This window comes from Mus musculus, chromosome 19, assembly GCF_000001635.26.
Source record: "Mus musculus strain C57BL/6J chromosome 19, GRCm38.p6 C57BL/6J".
Taxonomy (NCBI): domain Eukaryota; kingdom Metazoa; phylum Chordata; class Mammalia; order Rodentia; family Muridae; genus Mus; species Mus musculus.
The window spans coordinates 26,784,170-26,803,327 of NC_000085.6; the positions used below are offsets into that span (position 1 = coordinate 26,784,170).

General features: G+C 42.4%; 1 long non-coding RNA gene and 1 pseudogene across 1 annotated transcript in view; one reads left to right on the forward strand and one right to left on the reverse strand.

The window, feature by feature from the left end:
* Positions 1–19,158, reverse strand: part of 4931403E22Rik (RIKEN cDNA 4931403E22 gene) — a 55,107-nt gene that overhangs the window by 15,369 nt on the left and 20,580 nt on the right. The window lies entirely within an intron of this gene.
* Gm18380 (predicted gene, 18380) lies at positions 17,866–19,052 on the forward strand (annotated as a pseudogene).

Below are 19,158 nucleotides of genomic sequence, written 5' to 3' on the forward strand. Positions count from 1 at the left end.
TGCACGATTATTATGTGCCACTCTAAAGGAATTCGATGAACACAAAAAAGCAGCCTTAGAGGAGGGTGGCATACTTGACTTTCCTTATTCCTAATTAATCTACCAAGATGACTTGTATGAAAAAGCAACATTAGTATATCTGATGCCCGTAGCATGTGAACAAATAGAACACAGGACAAAAATGTTACAGTCTGGAAGGGGTGAGCTAGGAAGGCCTTGTCATAAATTGCTGGCCCTTTCCTTATGGTAGGGCACTGTCACAAAGTAGACCTGCCCACCACTGGAACTGGGTTTTACTATCACTAGGGTAATTACTAAAGAAACTTCTGGAAATATAAGGAGCAAGATATATTTGAGTGTCAGAGTGCTTGCTTAACATGGGTAAGGCTCCCTTGGAGTTGATAGGCCCAATGCTGAAATAAAAATGTAATTGATATTCTAAGCGGAAAAAAAAAAGAAACTGTACAAAAAACAAATAACACTAGAAGGCAGGAAGTATGGAAGGCAATAAAGACAAGACAATGCTATAAAATAATATTATTAATTAATTACCAATTCAACTCTGGCAACCCTCACTTTGAAGGGTAATACACTAAATATACCAAACAAAATAGCAGAGACTGAGTGGGCCAAGAAACAAAAGTCGTCTACAAGAAATTCATTTTAAACAGGAAGACATGTAAAGTTAAGAGGAGAGGGTGACTTCCCTGAAGGCATTAATTTAATATCAGAGAAAACCCCTCCAGATAAAGAGAGCTAGTGCCTACTGAAGAAAAGGAAAATTGCAATTTAAATTCAAATTCACTTTCTTTCTATCTACTCTTGTTCATGTGCCTTTCTCCTAGGCTTACTAGTTTATAAACCTACAAACCACATTTGCCCGTTTTAACAGGAAGGCATTGGAGTTACATACCACACTGTGAACACGCCTATAATCAGGGTGTTGAGACTGAACATGGCAACATGTGCATGGGAGGCATAAAGATCAGGTGTTCAAGGCTACCCAGCTTGAAGTCCAGTTGTCCCTGCTACCCAGTTTGAGGCCCAGCTGGGCTCCACAAGGTCCTGTCTCAAAAACCAAAACAGCAACAGCTGTTCAGTGCATTTTTCTCACAGACAAAAGCTCTTGGAGTCATTTGTCATGAGCCTCTACCTTCAGACCATCACTTCAGGCAACTACTCACCTACTTTTTATCACCCTAATTTTGCCTCTTTGGCTTCACATATAAAAAGAGAATCACACATTGTGAAGTCCCCTATGGGTTTGTTTTTTTTTCTCCCTATACCGTTCTTGAGATTTTTTTCATGTTGCACTCTTTTTGTGCCTTATTATTACCAAGTAATATTTCATAGTGAATATTCTACAACCTGTGCATCTGCTCTGGTTAATGGTTTAATAGATAAGGCTGCTCTGAACACTGCCATGTAGGCTTTTGTGTGGCCATGGTTTTGATCCAGTAGGTGAGTTCTGAAGTATCAGATTGCTATATTATGTGGCAAATACATAGTTAGATAAGAGTTTGGGGGAAAATATACTCCAATTGATACCTCATCTCACAAAAGGAAATTCACATGAGATAACTAGACCTTAATTTATTTTATTTTTTGAAGGATTATTTATTTTATGTATATGACACACCAGAAGAGGGCATCAGATCCCACTACAGATGGTTGTGAGCCACCATGTGGTTGCTGGGAATTGAACTCAGGACCTCTGGAAGAGCAGTCAGGGCTCTTAACCACTGAAGCATCTCTCCAGCTCCTGGACCTTAAATTTAATGGAGAAATATCACATCTCTAAGAGAGAGCATAGAAGAGTGTGCTATTAGATTAGAAAACTAGTTTTCTTGCAGGCAACCAAAATCTGGGGCCATAAAAGAACATGATGACAAAATAGATTTCCTCAAAATCAAAAGAGACGACAATGTTAATTATAAAGATAGTAAGGCAAACCCCACAACCTATGATAACATACTTTTAAGCTGTGCATAGGCAGGGCGTCTTCAGAAAGTCCAATTGCATTCATCCCACTGTGAACTTTGTCATGTGGCTAAAGCTACTTTATATGTCCCAGGAAGGCATGGGCAGGGATACTGACAATTTGCCATGTAATTCCTTGAGTCCCTGTGGCTGGCAGGACTCAGAGCAGGCTCCTGCTCTCTTCCCTTGGTGTTCTCAAGAAACTTGCTCACAACAGCAGATCTTGGGTAGGTTGACCCTTGGATATGACACTAGTTCATTTATGGTGAGGTTCAAAGGTTGCTGTTTGCTGTGGTTCTATAGAAATACCACTACTTGTCCTGTTGGTGGGATGAAAATGTAGTGTTTGCAATGAGTGTAACCCCAGGGAAAAGTCCTAACGAAGAAGCCTATGACAATAATTCACATGAGGACTTCTAGAGGTTCCTCAATTTATAAATGCATTTTAAAGGGAGGTTAAATTGGAGAAACAGAATTCCAAGACTACCCAGTACTATACAGATCCAAGCATGCACTTCCTGTGTACATAAATATCACTTCTAAAAAATATCCATGTGAACTGTCATAAAACATGATATTTACTATCCCACTTGGGGATCCATCCTATAATCAGCCACCAAATGCAGACAATATTGCATAACCCAGCAAGATTTTGCTGAAAGGACCCTGATATAGCTGTCTTGTGTGAGGCTATGCCAGTACCTGGCAAATACAGAAGTAGATGTTCACAGTCATCTATTGGATTGAACACAGGGCCCCTAATGAAGGAGCTAGAGAAAGTACCCAAGGAGCTGAAGGGGTCTGCAACTCTATAGGTGGAACAACAATATGAACTAACCAGTACCCCTAGAACTTGTGTCTCTAGCTGCATATGTATCAGAAGATGGCCTAGTTGGCCATCATTGGGAAGAGAGGCCCCTTGGTCTTGCAAACTTTATATGCCCCAGTACAGGGGAATGCCAGGGCCAAGAAGTGAGAGTGGGTGGGTAGGGGAACAGGGTGCGGGGAGGGTATAGGGGACTTTTGGGATAGCATTTGAAATGTAAGTGAAAAAAATATCTAATAAAAAATTGAAAAAAAAAAAGACATGATATTTGAAAATAGTGCCAGGAAGGGACTGCACAGTCCTCAAAGGCTCAGTGTGCTCAGGGTGACCTGTTTCCCCACACTTCCCAGCAGTTACACTTGAATCAACCCAGATAGCTTTTCAGATTTTCTGGGAACTTGTATAGGAGTTGAGATCCTTAATAAACAACATAGACAAGGAGAGTTTTCTTAGAGTCAGGTACCAGCCTCCACTGCTTCCAATGTTTCAGAAGTATGTCTGCAGCTTATGTGTCTTCTTTAAAGCACATTGATGGCTTCCTATGCTCACTCCTATGTCCAATGCTGACCAAATCCTAGCACTCATGTTTATCTTCTGAAGTTATGGAGACCCCCTGTATCACACACTTCACCAGTCCCCCACCCATGATGGATCAAAATGCCTTCTCAATGGATGATCTGAAGGGGTAGCCACCCACATTAAGATTTCTGCAATGTTTCTTGTCATCTAGTTGGTGCTATGATCTTTGCTTGCTTTACAAGGCTGGGCAAGGGCTAAGCCCAGTATGTGGCTTGGGATTAACAGTGGATGAGAATCACAGCTTGGTTTTACTTCAAATTTGTTTCATTTCCAAACCACTAAACAAGCAATGTACACCTGATAGGAAGAGTGGGATCCGATGTTATGTGGCCCAAAGTGAGGGCCCCACTGGGACAGAGCAGCTCAGTCCCTAGAGGTTCTAGAAAATGTCAATAAGAAGATACCCCATGCATACATATCAATGCAAATGCATTTAAAACATGCTAAACCTGTAGAATTTTATTACACCTCTAAATGACATTAATTTCCTTCAATCTATGATGCCATAATTTCAACTGGCAAGAGGTTTTTTTCCCTTAGTAATCAAATCCTAACCAGATTACTATTGATAGTGCTATTGAGTCCATAAAATACTTTTCCTTCAAGCCTGGCATAGACACAGTCGCACACATGCTCTGGAGAGAAATGCCGTCAGCCAATAAAGAACTGTGCTGTTCTTTCCAGTCAGTGACTATCCCATTGTGTCACTGAAGTTCCCAAATCTGTTCCATATGGATATTCTGGTTGCTCCTCACCTGTGTTTATCATTGCTGATAACAACAGATGGCATGGATAGGGTGACATTCATGTGGTATGGGTGTAGGAATGGCTTGAGAGGGTTTCTTTGGGGTCGAGGAAGGAGAATTCAGATGTTAAGTGGAGGATATAAAGTATGGTTTAAGGTTGAGGAAAGAGGAAGACATGAGACAGGGGGAGCTTTTGTTGGCATCTTAGTCTGGTTGGACCGTGAAAAATCCCTGTCCAAGTGCCACTGGCGAAATGGCATGAGCATGCTCAAGTTTCAAGTAATCAATGAGACCTGTCTTCCAAGAAGCTGCCTCAGAATCAACGGAAGGACTTGTGAAATCAGATCGCCAAGCTCCACAGAGGTTTTGCTGTTTAAGGCATGGAGCCAGGCCTGAGAATTTTCAAATCTGAGATATCAGCAGTGACCTTTTGTTGACTTCCTGGCCACACCTTGAGAATAAGTGTTCCTGACTAGAGATGACAAACCAGCACTCTTTAGTTAGTTACATTTGGCCACCATAACTTTTTATTGCATTCGGCCTTGTCAAAAACATTTAGAAATGGGGATTTCTCCTAAAAATCTAGACTTGAACCTTCTGTTAGAAAACTGGGGCTGTATTTCTGCCTGGCAGTACCTAGATGAAAGCAAGTTTGCTGTTTCTTAGAAGACTAAAAGAACCAGACATTTATATATATTATTATTTCTCATTGAAAGTCACCTGCCATTCTATGCCCTGGTCTTCCTGCAGCCCTCTTGGTAGCTACACCAAGTTCTCTTTTGCTCTGGGGCTCGGCATATGCAATTCCATTACCTGGTATGTTCTCACCATTGTTGCTACCACTGTGGCCTGGGTTTCCCTTGTGCCCCTGCCTTCAACTGAGAAGCCACTCTCTCCCATGAGCATGGTCTGCTGTCCCTGTGATGGAGGGTAAATACTTCTCAACATGCTCCTAAAGTGGTCCTGAGCTTCTCCATCAAAGCTATCACATCCCGCTGTATTGTCTCCTGACCAAATGAGTGGATGAAGATATGAGGCAGCTAAAGTTGTAATAAATAATATTATACAATCTTTGCTTCCCCCCCCCAGGTGACTGCAATGGAATCTTATGTTTTATTTCTAATTTCAAATGTAACAATAATGAAAAATGTAAATTTTAATTAAATTTCCCTTAAAACTGCCATTCAGGAAGAGAAATAAATTTAAACTCCTTAATTATTTAAAATACCCCACTAGCTTGTGCTGCAATGTAAGTTTTATTGTACTTGGCTAGAATTTACTTAAATCCAAGCACATGAGGTTCACACCATGGCATTATTCAGCTACATATTCCTGGTGATCATCTGTAACCATCATGTTCTTGGTTAAACCAAATAGATAGTTGTTTCCTCATGATGCTATTCTAGAGAAAGTCAGAATTTGATATGAAAAGTTTTAAAATTTTGTAGGAAAAGGGAGAAGTTGGAAGGATTTACCATGTTCACATTGACCAAGATCTCACAGTTGTCCCTCTGGGAGACTCTTGACCTAAGAGAAGATATGGACGTAGGCAAGTACAAAGATAGGAAAACAGGCCTGTCTTCATGGTAGGTAAAGATGTCACATAAGTATTCAGAGAAAACACACCTCTTTTCAAGGTATACCCAGCTGGCATCCGATCTGATCATGCAACAAAATTTAAAAGATAAGTATTCTACAAGAAATGAAAAATTATTTTCAAGTACGTTAAAAAGAGGATCTTGTAAATCTTTGTTTAAATGAGAAAAGTTTGAGAAAATAACCCAGCTTAAGAGCAAACAAGTGTAGTGTGAAGTCTCTTTGCAGAAGAATTTGGGAGGCAGTTTTTGCCAGGAGTTAGGCTATGACCTTCAGAGGTTTCTTAGTTTTTCGAGACCTGACTTTTCTCATCTGTAAGCTGAGCTGATAACAAATGATCTCTCAAGTCCTTTCTGGTATTATGATTCAAATGAGTGTCTATATTCTAATTTTTATACTGATTAGACTTCTGTGGTCCATGCAATTAGTTTTGCTATGTGCTTCACAATAAATTCAGCTTTGGAGTCCTTCATTATGTGCAGAGGTAGTCGTGTCTTATTGCTTAGGAGACAAATGAAGTGTCAACTTTATCCTGAGCAAAATGATTAGAGATTATGTGTCTAGAGGGGAAGAGCAAATCTTATTCAAAAGTGAAATAATAACTTCAGAAGGTCTTGGAAAGACTTTGAAATATTCTTTGGAGTCAGATAATTAAAGACAGATGATTGCATGAGTAAGTTCCCAAATGCAGTGGAAATAGCCAAAGCATGTGTCATTAAATAAACGGCATTTCATTAGTCCTTAATAGGTAAGGGCTGGGGGAAGGAGAACATGCTGATAGATTTTGTTAAATGTATTAGATCCTAAGAAATGGCACTTAATATATTTCAGGGAAAGCCATTGGTAATGAGCATGACTGTAATTTGCATATTTCCTTGTTTATTTTACACCTACTCATACCAATGAGGATATCTGTATGTAAGCCATGCACAAATGAATGTAATGAAATAGGCCAGGAATAGGTAAGAGATACCCACCCACAGGAACACCCCTACACTACACCACTCATCAGTGGTCTATTGGCAGTCAGAGCAGATAGTACTCAGTGACACTCATGGGCAATGACAGTCACTTCCTGAACTAGAAAGAGCTCTCCAAGTAGCAAGCTTACTAGTGTAAGAAACACCAAATTAATCTGATATATTTAAAAGTCACTTGTTTCACTGAAATGTGAACAAAGGAAAGAGTCCCAAACAGTGGAACACTATAGTAAAGTACAGTCTGTTTCATGAACTCTAAAGAAACCAAAGACAAAAAGAAGCAGAGGGCCCAGGGTTCACCCTGGTCCTTAGCCCACCAGCTCATGTAGCTTCACACACCGGATTATATTGTTTCACAATAGTTTTAGCATTCTGAGCAATTGCAGCTAAGAGTATAAGGCCCGTCTTAGTCAGTGTACTATTGCTGCAATGAGACAGCATGCCCACAGCGACTCTTAAAAAAAAAAGTCTTTAATTGGAGCTTCCTTATAGTTTTACAGATTTAGTTCATTATTGTCAAGGTGGGAAATATGGCAGCACACAGGTAGACATGGTGCTGGAGAACTAGCCAGGTTTCACAGGCAGCAAGATGAGAGTCTGGCTTGGGCTTTTGAAACCTCAAAGCCCCACCCACAGGGGCATACTTCCTCCCACAAGGACAAACCCACTCCAACAAAGCCACACCTCCTAGTACTTCTCAAGTAGTGCTACTTGCTGATGACTAAGCATTAAAATATATTAGCTTACGGGAGCCATTCTTATTTAACCCACCACAAGGCCCCTGTAGCAGGAAAAGGCCAGGGGCATGAGGGAAGGAAAACTAGGCTGCTGAAAGGCTTGGGCACATAGCAGCTGAATTTAGGAGAGCTCATCTATATAGAAAGGAAAGAAGCTAGGCCTGCTAAAACATACCTGTAATCCCAGGTTCTCAAGAACCTGAGATAGGAGGATCCCCCAAGTAGAGTGACTGCTTGGGCAATTTAGCAAGACTTAGTTTCAAAACCAAATCCAGCTCAGTAATAAAGTACTTGCCTAGCCTGTTGTGGTGGCTCCTACCTGTAATCCTAGCTCTTGAGAGGCAGAGGCAGGCAGATTTCTGTGAGTTCAAGGTTAGTCTAAAGATGAACTCACATCCATGGTCCTGTTCTTACATTAGCTCACTGGCTAAAGATGAGCAAGGAGTTCATTTTACTCAGGAGAGTGAGTGGCATGGTGCATTTGGAACCACAGAGCTCTGGGCTGAAGTGCCTTGAACTGAGTGAACAAGGGCATGCACAGGAAGTTGCTGGCATGTGGATGGTAGTCTGTGTTTGCTTTCTCTAATTACAGCTTCATCCCAACCTGTCCATGTCAGTGGTAAACCTTACAAGCAATATTTTGTTTTTGTTTTTGCTTTTTCCTATTGAGGCAGGGTCTCCCTATCTCACTATGTAGCACTGGCTAGCCTAGAATTGGCTATGTAGACCAAGCTGGTCTCAAACTCACAGGGATTTCCTTGCCTTGACCTCCTTAGAGCTGGGATGAAAAGCATGAGCTACCCTGTCCATCCCATTTTTCCCCACTTTCACTGAACTGTTTCTGCTGCGTTTTATAAAAAGATAAAGAAGAAAGGAATATGTTTGGTGGAGTTGCAGTATTGTGTGGGAGAAGGGGGTAGAGCCTCTGTGGGCTCATGCTGAGGCATCCCCTCCCCCATGAAGTACTAGCCACATGATGGTATAGTATAGAATAGAATTTATTTAGAGCATGAAGAAGGGAGTTGGGGAAGTAGTAGAGACAGAGAAAGGTGGGGGTGGCGGAGAGAGAGAGAAAGAGAGAGAGGGGGTAGAGGAGTAGAGGCTAGATATGAACACATGGAGAGAGAGGGAGGAAGGTAATGGGGAGAAAGGGGGAAGAGGGTAAGGGATCAAGAGCGAGAGGAGAAGAGAAGATAGCAAGAGAGTTGTTTTTAAAGTGCCAGGTAAGTGATCATGTAGAGATATTATTTGCTGGGTACTGTGAATTAGACCTGGAGATATCCCAGTAGGTAGGGACAAAATGGTGAAGACCAACTCTTTGGGTGTTGAAGTTATTAAAATGTTCCTACTGGCATCTGGAGGACAAAATTCAATAACAAATAAGCAGCCAGATCTAGACTTGCCTGGGTCATCACTCAGAAGTTAGTAGCTATGTGTGAGTCCCGGGTTTCCGTACCAATGTTAGCTGAAAACAGCATATTCCTGGACAGATCATGCTAAGCCAGCACAGTGCTCACTTTGGGAGGTCTTTCATAACAGAGGGGAAGAAGCAAGGAAGAGAGAGAGAGCTTTGAGTCAGGGTTCGAGTCTTTTATCTGGGCTATGACATAGGTAATGCAGGTGGTGATGCAGATGATGCAGATAATGCAGGTAACACAGGTGCAGGGTGTGTGTGACAGTTGCCATAGCAACAGACACAGGAGGGTCCTTGCGACCTAGGGATGACACTGTCACTGGATTCAGAGGCTGGCTGTAAACAGCTTCTGATGCTAACAGATTCAAGATGATCTTCCATGACAGTGTGCACACATGTGGGAAGAACGATGTATACATACTAGTTTCTTATACTTGTTACTACTACTAAGCTTCAGGAGAAGCAGCAAGATAGAGGGTCATGTTTGTTTCAATAGGCAGGAGGCTGCCAGCCTGCGTCTATCTCTATATTCAAACTTTTATATAACAAACTGCAACCTGACCCTATAAATAACCAAACCAAAACCTAACAGTGTGGTTTTGCATGTGTGTGAAAAACAGCCTGATTTCAACCAATCACAAACACCTGAACTTCACTCAAACAACATACCAATACACATACAATATATACCACATCACACACATAGATATGACATATAGAAACACATACAATAAATAATACACAGACCAGAGACATACTACCCAGGACATCCTATATACATGCAACCACATGCAACCACACACACACACACATCACATGTAGCTATAACACATAAAGACACACAGCATACCCAACTGCACAAGCACAAAGGAACTATACACAGCACACACAAATACACCACATACATACAACAAACACATACAACCACACAAATGCACAAAGACACACAAACACGGACATAAACCACACAAACATACACACCTCATATTACATACATGCACACTATATACACACACTACATGGAAGAACCTAAAAAAAGATCCTCTACCCTTTGCAAAATGTGAGTGAAGTAGCTTATAGACTGAAGAATACAATAAAAACCTGTCCCAGAAGATAACTGCATAACCCTGGGTAACCTTGGGTCTAGTAGTGATTTTCTAGATACAACCAAGGCACAATTCTTAGATGAGGTAACAATATAGTAGCTTTCATTAAAATGGAAAATATCTGTTCTGTAAAAGATATAGTCAAGTGAATGAGAAGACTTCACTGACAAAATTTATGCACAGATATGTCTGATGAGGTACTGCTGCCTACAGCATACAGAAGCAATAGCAGGAGACAGTCTAGTTTAAAAATGGATCAAGGACTCGGCAGGGATAAATCAAAGATGGCACATAAGAAAGATACTCTCTACCTGCTATGACCAGGGAAATGTGAATTTAAAGAGAACTGCTGTTGCCATTGGCCCCATCCAGAGGACTGTTGGCAGCAGGAAGCCTCCTTCTTTGCTGGTAGAAATGTATGGCTGCTTTGAAAGTGTGTAAATAAACACCATATGGTCCAGCAAGTATGCTGCTGGCTACTCACCGGGGGGGGGGGGGGGGGGGGGGGACGGGGGGGGGGGACTGCAAATAGGTAAGCCAGGCATGGTGATGCTTGCTTAGTGGCCCAGAGCATCTTAGTATGTTTTCTGTTTTGTAATAAAGAGACTGACCAAAACTGACTTAGGAAGGAAAGTTTGATTTGGCTTACATTCCCTGATCAGATTCCAACACAGAGGACAGGGACATAGAGTGAAGCAGAAACCATGGAAGAACGCTGCTTACTGGCTTGCTCTTCGTGACATGCTTATCTACTGTTCTTATGTGACCTAGGATGAGATGCCCAGGGTGGCACTGACACCACGCAATGAGATGGGCCCTTTCACACTCACCAGGAAAATGCCCCCCATAGTCCTGCCTACAGGCCAGTCTGATGGAGGTATTTCTTTCAAAGGAGGTTCCCTCTTTCCAGAAGACTCTAGTTTGTGTCAAGTTGACTAAATAAATAAATAGCCAGCAGATTGAGTTTGAGGCCAGCCTGGACTCTGAGAAATTTAAAAAGGGAAGGAAAAAAAAAAAGAAGAAAAAGTAAAAATGTGCATACAGAAACCTACATATGAATATTTACAGCAGGTTTATTATAACTTCCAAAACTTGGAAGGAGCCAACCAAGACGTCCTTTTCCAGGTAAGTAGAAGCACTGTGGTACAGACAACAGAATATTGCTCAGGGCCCCAAAAGGAACAATTGAGCCATGGCAGACATGGAGGAAAAGCAAAAGAAGCTGACCTGGAACTGCCATAGCCTGTCACTCACTGGACATTCAAGGGAAGACATGAGTATGGTGGAAACAGAAAGCAGGAGCAGGGAACACTTTCGGGCAGCCAAGTTATTCTGCATGTTACTGTAATGGTAGATGCAGGCTGTTGTGTATGGGTTAGAACTGTAAGCTGTACATCACCAACAATGAGCCTGAGTGTGAAATAATGGAATGTAGGCTAATAATTTAGAACACTCTGGGGAAGTGTTGACAAGGGCGAGAATTCAGGTGTGGAGGGAGTAGGAGGACGTAAATGTCTCTGAACCTTCCTTTCAATTTAACAGCTAGCCTAAAATTGCTCTAAAATTTTCCCATTTTTTAATGCGGCCATAGAAGCATATTGCACAGTCGCAGCTCTGCCCACAGACAGAATTTTCTATTGTGATGCCAGAGAACAGTTATTCTTGCCAGTCTCATACTGTGCATTAAGAGTTTTTGCCTTGTAAGACTGAAAGACACCAACAAATGTGTCCAGCCCCTTCCATTCTCCCTCCAAAGTCACCACAGGCCCCCAGAGGTGAAGCCCAAACAGCTTCCAGGAAAGAAAATAGCAAGCCTGAAGTTTGAAAAGGTTGTTTCTTGCCCACATCTACCTCTGGGCTGTTAGAAAGCCATCAGGGTACTAACTCAGTCAGGGGGTGGCTTCTTCCCCAGCTCATTAACAGAGATTACAGACTTGTGACTGGGCAGCACAAAGTGGCACTATGCCCCTGCCTCCAGAATTCTTGCAGGCTCCTTGGCTGTCTGAGGATGCTCCTTGTTCGTGATGATTTAACAGAACAGCTGTGTGAGCCCGAGGACTGGCAGCTCAGTAGTTCTGTGCTCAGCTAGATTTTTAAGCATTAGGGTTTCCACATCTTGATCATTGCTTTAATTCATGCCTGACTCATTTAGAAAGCCGAGGTGTGGATTCAATGACCTATATATCCTTGGCATAATGAAGCTAGGAGGATCCAAACAGCTAACTTGGCACACAGAGAAGAAACGAGACACCTAACATTACCAGAGGGCACAATCAGAGGTGAAGTTTATTCATCAACTACCCACCTAGGTGTTTGCCACACTTATCACCCAGCACAGACTACTGCACTCCTAGAACTTTCTACGTTTCTTACATGCTTGGGAGTTCTACCAAGCACATGAAAAGTATAATATAAATATTATAGAAGACTCTCCCATTTTAGTGGTGGCCATAGCAGCTGTGGCTCCTCCTTCTTCCTCCCTCCTCCTCCCCCTTCCTCCTTCCTCCTTCCTCTTCCTTCCCTGCCTGCCTTCCTTCCTTCCTTCCTTCCTTCCTTCCTTCCTTCCTTCCTTCCTTCCTTCCTTCCTTCCTTCCTTCTCCCCCCTTCCTCTTTCTTCATTTTCCACTAAATTATAAGGCTTGTATTTGTTATCTTTGATATAGTCAGCAAATGCATTGCTTTAACCTTAGTTCCAAAGTCAAGGCCAGACCTAGGGCAGAGTGACAGGGAGCATAAACAAGGTCTAGAAGGGTAAAGCCTGGAGAAGGTAGCCCTGGACAATCAGACTTTGGAAGAGACATTATTTCTGAAGAAGTTTTTTTTTTTTTTTCCATTTTTATTAGGTATTTAGCTCATTTACATTTCCAATGCTATACCAAAAGTCCCCCATACCCACCCACCCCCACTCCCCTACCCACCCACTCCCCCTTTTTGGACCTGGCGTTCCCCTGTACTGGGGCATACAAAGTTTGCGTGTCCAATGGGCCTCTCCTTCCAGTGATGGCCGACTAGGCCATCTTTTGATACATATGCAGCTAAAGTCAAGAGCTCCGGGGTACTGGTTAGTTCATAATGTTGTTCCACCTATAGGGTTGCAGATCCCTTTAGCTCCTTGGGTTCTTTCTCTAGCTCCTCCATTGGGAGCCCTGTGATCCATCCATTAGCTGACTGTGAGCATCCACTTCTGTGTTTGCTAGGCCCCGGCATAGTCTCACAAGAGATAGCTACATCTGGGTCCTTTCGATAAAATCTTGCTAGTGTATGCAATGGTGTCAGCGTTTGGATGCTGATTATGGGGTGGATCCCTGGATATGGCAGTCTCTACATGGTCCATCCTTTCATCTCAGCTCCAAACTTTGTCTCTGTAACTCCTTCCATGGGTGTTTTGTTCCCAATTCTAAGGAGGGGCATAGTATCCACACTGAAGAAGTTTTTGACCAAGCCAAGGCAGGGAGTGTTTCTTCCTAGGTCATTATGTGGTAGATTTTCTCAGATCCTGTTATTTTCAAACATAGAAAGAATAACCCAGGTCAGTGGAGATGGCCCTTCAGCTCTTTCTACTCTGACTGGCCAGTTTTAGCCTTCTGCCTGCATCGTTTTGAATTGTGTCATTATTCTGTAACATATAACATCTGTCTCCTGGCTTAATTGTTGGGCTCATATGCTTCCCCATCCAGTATTGGCTGCAGAGTATATAAATTACCCGGGTCCTGGTTTGCTCCATCAGTTCCATTTTTCAGTAGAGAAAAATAAACTTTTTTCTCATTGACTTCAGTCCCTTGCTATTTTTTATTGTAAACACAAAGAGACTTTATTTGTCGAATGTCTTGTCATTTCTACCCAGTAGTGTCTTGACATTATCTGTACACTTAGAAGATGGATGGCCTGTGTCACTCTCCTAATTCATGATACACTACTGTCACTAGTCTATAAATTAACGAAGGGGACTTTTCCAGAGAAGAAAACTGTCCTGTCCATTAGATTTAAGTTCTCATTCAGATCCCTTCGTAGAACTTCTTATTGAGATTTTTACAATGTAGATTCAACCTCTGGTAAGGCAATAAAATGACACTAATTCAGATAGTAGGAGCTAAGAGTGGGGAGGCCAGTTAGAATAAATGAAAAATAATGGTTATGAGACAGAGATTGATGTCTGCAAAATCTTTTCCGGTGTAGTTTCTCTAGTAAGAGGCTGCTTGGCTACCAGGTGGGACTCACTCCAGTCCAGGTTGAGGGGCAGGAGTCTCTTGTTGGCCTGTGAGACATCAGCATTTACTGATATGTGTATGCAGAGAGCTTCATAATGGAGCTCACCAGAGTATTAAATCTGTCATATGAAGTCAACAATGGACAGATGTATTGAAAGCTAACAATCCTTGAAGAAGAGTCTCCAGCAATGGAAGATAGGCAGTGGTAAATAATTACCATGGTTTATCACCAGCGGGGTGGGACAACTCTGATCACGTTATCATCCACTGGTTCCTAGTAAGATGACTTTCCTACTCCACAGCCACAACCACCCCCATTTTTTTGGTTTGTTTCAATTTCTGATGCTTCTCTTCTGAATCAAACTGTACAAAAATCATTGTCTCAGGTTTATCTGGGAAAACCCACTACATGGAGAGTAATGGGAGACCCAAGAGATGGCCTTACCAAGTATCTATACAAAACAGAGTGGGGGGGGGGGGTTGCATACAAGGATCTTCATAGTCCCAGCTGCGCAAAGCTCAGAGAGCTACGAATCCAGACAAATCAACAGCCACTGAAGCCACCCTAAGTCAGTGACTTCTGGGGCCTCTGTCTTGTGAACTTAAGAATGAACTTTATTAAAAATGGAAGAATGATTTTTAGAAAAGGGATTACGAAGTTCACACCACTTGTGGACAGCAAGCTGGCCTTTCTGGTGAAAATGCTTTGTGTATGTTCTAAGGAATAACCAAACTGATTTCCAGAGTGGTTGCAATCACATCAACAATGGAGGAGCATTCCTCTTTTCCACAACCTCACCAGCATCTGCTATCACCTGAGTTTTTGATCTTAGCCATTCTGAATAGTGTGAGGTGTAATCTCAGGGTTGTTTTGATTTGCATTTCTCTGATGACTAAGGATGTTGAACATTTCTTTAGGTGCTTCTCAGCCATCTGGTATTCCTCAGGTGAGACTTGTTTAGCTCTGTACCCCTGGCAGTTCCTCAGAAAATTGGACATAGAACTACCTGAGGACCCAGCAATACCACTCTTGGCATATACCCAGAAGATGCTCCAACATGTAATAAGGACACATGCTCCACTATGTTCATAGCAGTCTTATTTATAATAGCCAGAAGCTGGAAAGTACCCAGATGTTCCTCAACAGAGGAATCAATACAGAAAATGTGGTATATTTACACAATGGAGTACTACTCAGCTATTAAAAACAATGAATTTATGAAAGTCTTAGGCAAATGGATGGATCTGGAGGATATCTTCCTGAGTGAGGTAACCCAATCACAAAAGAACTTACATGATATGCACTCACTGATTAGTGTATATTAGCCCAGAAGCTCAGAGTACCCAAAATGCAATTCACAAACCATGTGAAACTCAAGAAGAAAGACCAAAGTGTAGATACTTCAATCTTTCTTAGAAGGAGGGAACGATATACCCATGGAAGGGGTTACAGAGACAAGGTGTGGAGCAGAGACTGAAGGAAAGGCCACCCAGTGACTGCCCCACCTGGGGATACATCACATATATAATTACCCATCCCAGACACTATTGTGGATGCCAACAAGAGCCTGCTGACAGGAGCCTGATATAGCTCTCTCCTTTGAGGCTCTGCAGTGCATGACAAGTACAGAAGTGGATGCTGACAGCCATCCATTGGACAAAACACAGGGTCCCAATGGAGATGCTAGAGAAAGGACCCAAGGAGCTGAAGGGATTTGCAGCCCTATAGGAGGAACAACAATATGAACCAACCAGTACTACCAGAGCTCTGAGGGACTAAACCACCAACCAAAGAATACACATGGAGGGACCCATGGCTCCAGCTGCATAGGTAGCAGAGGATGGCCTAGTCGGTCATCAATGGGAAGAGAGGCCCTTGGTCTTGTGAAGGCACTATGGCCCAGTGTAGGGGAATGCCAGGGCCATGAAGCAAGAATGGGTGGGTTGGTGAGCAGGGAGAGGGGGAAATGGATGGGGGGGGGGGTTGGAGGGAAAATCAGGAAAGAGGATAACATTTGAAATGTAAATAGATAAAATATCTAATTTAAAAAAGAAAAAGAACAGGATCAAGGAGCTCCACATAAAACCAGAGACACTGAAACTTGTAAAGGAGAAAGTGGGGAAAAGCCTCGAAGATATGGGTACAGGGGAAAATTCCTGAATAGAACAGCAATGGCTTGTGCTGTAAGATTGAGAATTGACAAATGGGACCTCATGAAACTACAAAGCTTCTCTAAGGCAAAAGACACCGTCCATAAGACAAAAAGGTCACCAACAAATTGGGAAAGGATCTTTACCTATCCTAAATCAGACAGGGGACTAATATCCAATATATATAAAGAACTCAAGAAGGTGGACTCCAGAAAATCAAATAACCCCATTAAAAAATGGGGCTCAGAGCTAAACAAAGAATTCTCACCTGAAGAATACTGAATGGCTGAGAAACACCTGAAAAAATGTTCAACATCCTTAATCATCAGGGAAATGCAAATCAAAACAACCCTGAGATTCCACCTCACACCAGTCAGAATGGCTAAGATCAAAAATTCAGGTGACAGCAGATGCTGGCGAGGATGTGGAGAAAGAGGAACACTCCTCCATTGTTGGTGGGATTGCAAGCTTGTACAACCACTCTGGAAATCAGTCTGGCAGTTCCTCAGAAAATTGGACATGGTACTACCAGAGGATCCAGCAATACCTCTCCTGGGCATATATCCAGAAGATGCCCCAACTGGTAAGAAGGACACATGCTCCACTATGTTCATAGCAGCCTTATTTATAATAGCCAGAAGCTGGAAAGAACCCAGATGTCCCTCAACAGAAGAATGGATACAAAAAATGTGGTACATTTACACAATGGAGTACTACTCAGCTATTAAAAAGAATGAACTTATGAAATTCCTAGGCAAATGGATGGACCTGGAGGGTATCATCCTGAGTGAGGTAACCCAATCACAAAAGAACTCAAATGATATGTGGATATTAGCCCAGAAAGTTAGAATACCCAAGATATAAGTTACAATTTGCAAAACACATGAAACTGAAGAAGAACAAAGACCAAAGTGTGGACACTTTGCCCCTTCTTAGAATTGGGAAAAAAACACCCGTGGAAGGAGTTACAGAGACAAAGTTTGGAGCTGAGACAAAAGGATGGACCATCTAGAGACTGCCATATCCAGGGATCCATCCCATAATCAGCCTCCAAATGCTGACAGCATTGCATACACTAGCAAGATTTTGCTGAAAAGACCCTGATATAGCTGTCTCTTGTGAGACTACGCAGGTGCCTAGCAAACACGTAAGTGGATGCTCATAGTCAGCTAGTGGATGGATCACAGGGCCCCCAATGGAGGAGGTAGAGAAAGTATCCAAGGAGCTAAAGGGATCTGCAACCCTATAGGTAGAACAAAATTATGAACTAACCAGTACCCCGGAGCTCTTGACTCTAGCTGCATATGTATCAAAAGATGGCCTAGTCGGCCATCACTGGAAAGAGAGGCCCATTGGACTTGCAAACTTTATATGCCCCAATACAGAGGAATGCCAGGGCCAAAAAGTGGGAGTGGGTGGGTAGGGGAGGGGGGAGGGTATGGGGGACATTTGAGATAGCATTGGAAATGTAAATGAGGAAAATACCTAATAAAAAATATAAAAAACAAAACAAAACAAAGAAAAAAGAACACCCCCCCCCCGCCCCTGTAAAAGCAGCTCAGGCTGGAAGACAGGGACCAACAAAGAGGCTTCTTGTAGAACAGCTTGCTACCACAAAGATCATAACTGACATGCTAGGAAGGAATGGAAACTAGGATTGCCTATTGGCCAAGGTGGCTTTGACTGCATCTATCTGGCAGACACAAATACTTCCAAACAGGTTGGCAGTGAGGCATCCTCTGTTGGGAAAGTGGAACCCAGTGACAATGGACATCTTGTCACTGAATTAAAGTTCTATCAGGGCTAAATTAGAGCAAACTCAGGAATGGATTCATACACATAAACTGAAGTACCTTGGTGCCCCTAAATATTGGGGATCTGGTCTACATTGATAAAAATGGAAAAAGTTACAGGTTTATGGTAACGGACCACTTTGGGAGTGACCTTCAGAAAATTTATGAAGCAGATGCCCAAAGGTTTTCTCGGAAAACTCTCTTTCAGCTAAGCTTAAGAATTCTGAGTTTTTGATCTTAATCATTCTGACTGGTGTGAGGTATAATCTCAGGGTTGTTTTGATTTGCATTTCTCGAATGACTAAGGATTTTGAACATTTCTTTAGGTGCTTCTCAGCCATTCAATGTTTCTTGGTTGAGAATTCTTTGTTTAGCTCTGTACCCCATTTTTAACAGGGTTATTTGATTCTCTGGAGTCTAACTTCTTGAGTTCTTTGTATATATTGGATATTAGCCCTCTATCAGATATAGGGTTGGTAAAGATCTTTTCCCAATCTGTTGGTTGTCGTTCTGTCCTACTGACTTTTGCCTTACAGAAGCTTTGCAATTTATGAGGCCCCATTTGTCAATTCTTGATCTTAGAGCATAAGCTATTTGTGTTCTGTTCAGGATATTTTCCCCTATGCCTATGCTCTGTGCACAGGGGGGAAACGAATTCTGGATATTCTGAAGAACATCCAGGAACATTGGGACATCAAGACATCCAATCTTCTCCTGAGTTACAAGAGCTCTGATCAGGTAGACTATTTACTTGGTTATCTGTACTTCCCAGATGGAGTTCATAAAGAGTACAAGAAAGATCCCAAAAGGTGACACAATGGCACACTGGAGTTCACCAGCATTGACGCACACAACGGTGAGGCCCCATCATGATGTGGTGATTTGGACATACTTGGGTTACTGAATGATCCAGTTGCTCAGAGGATGTCTTCCTTGTCATAACCCATGTGGTCTGGGGCTTGGGAGCCTGTTCTGGTTCTGGCTGCCATGTGCTAGCTTCCCATATTGGACAGAGTGCTCAGCAGGCTCCTTGCTTTTAAGA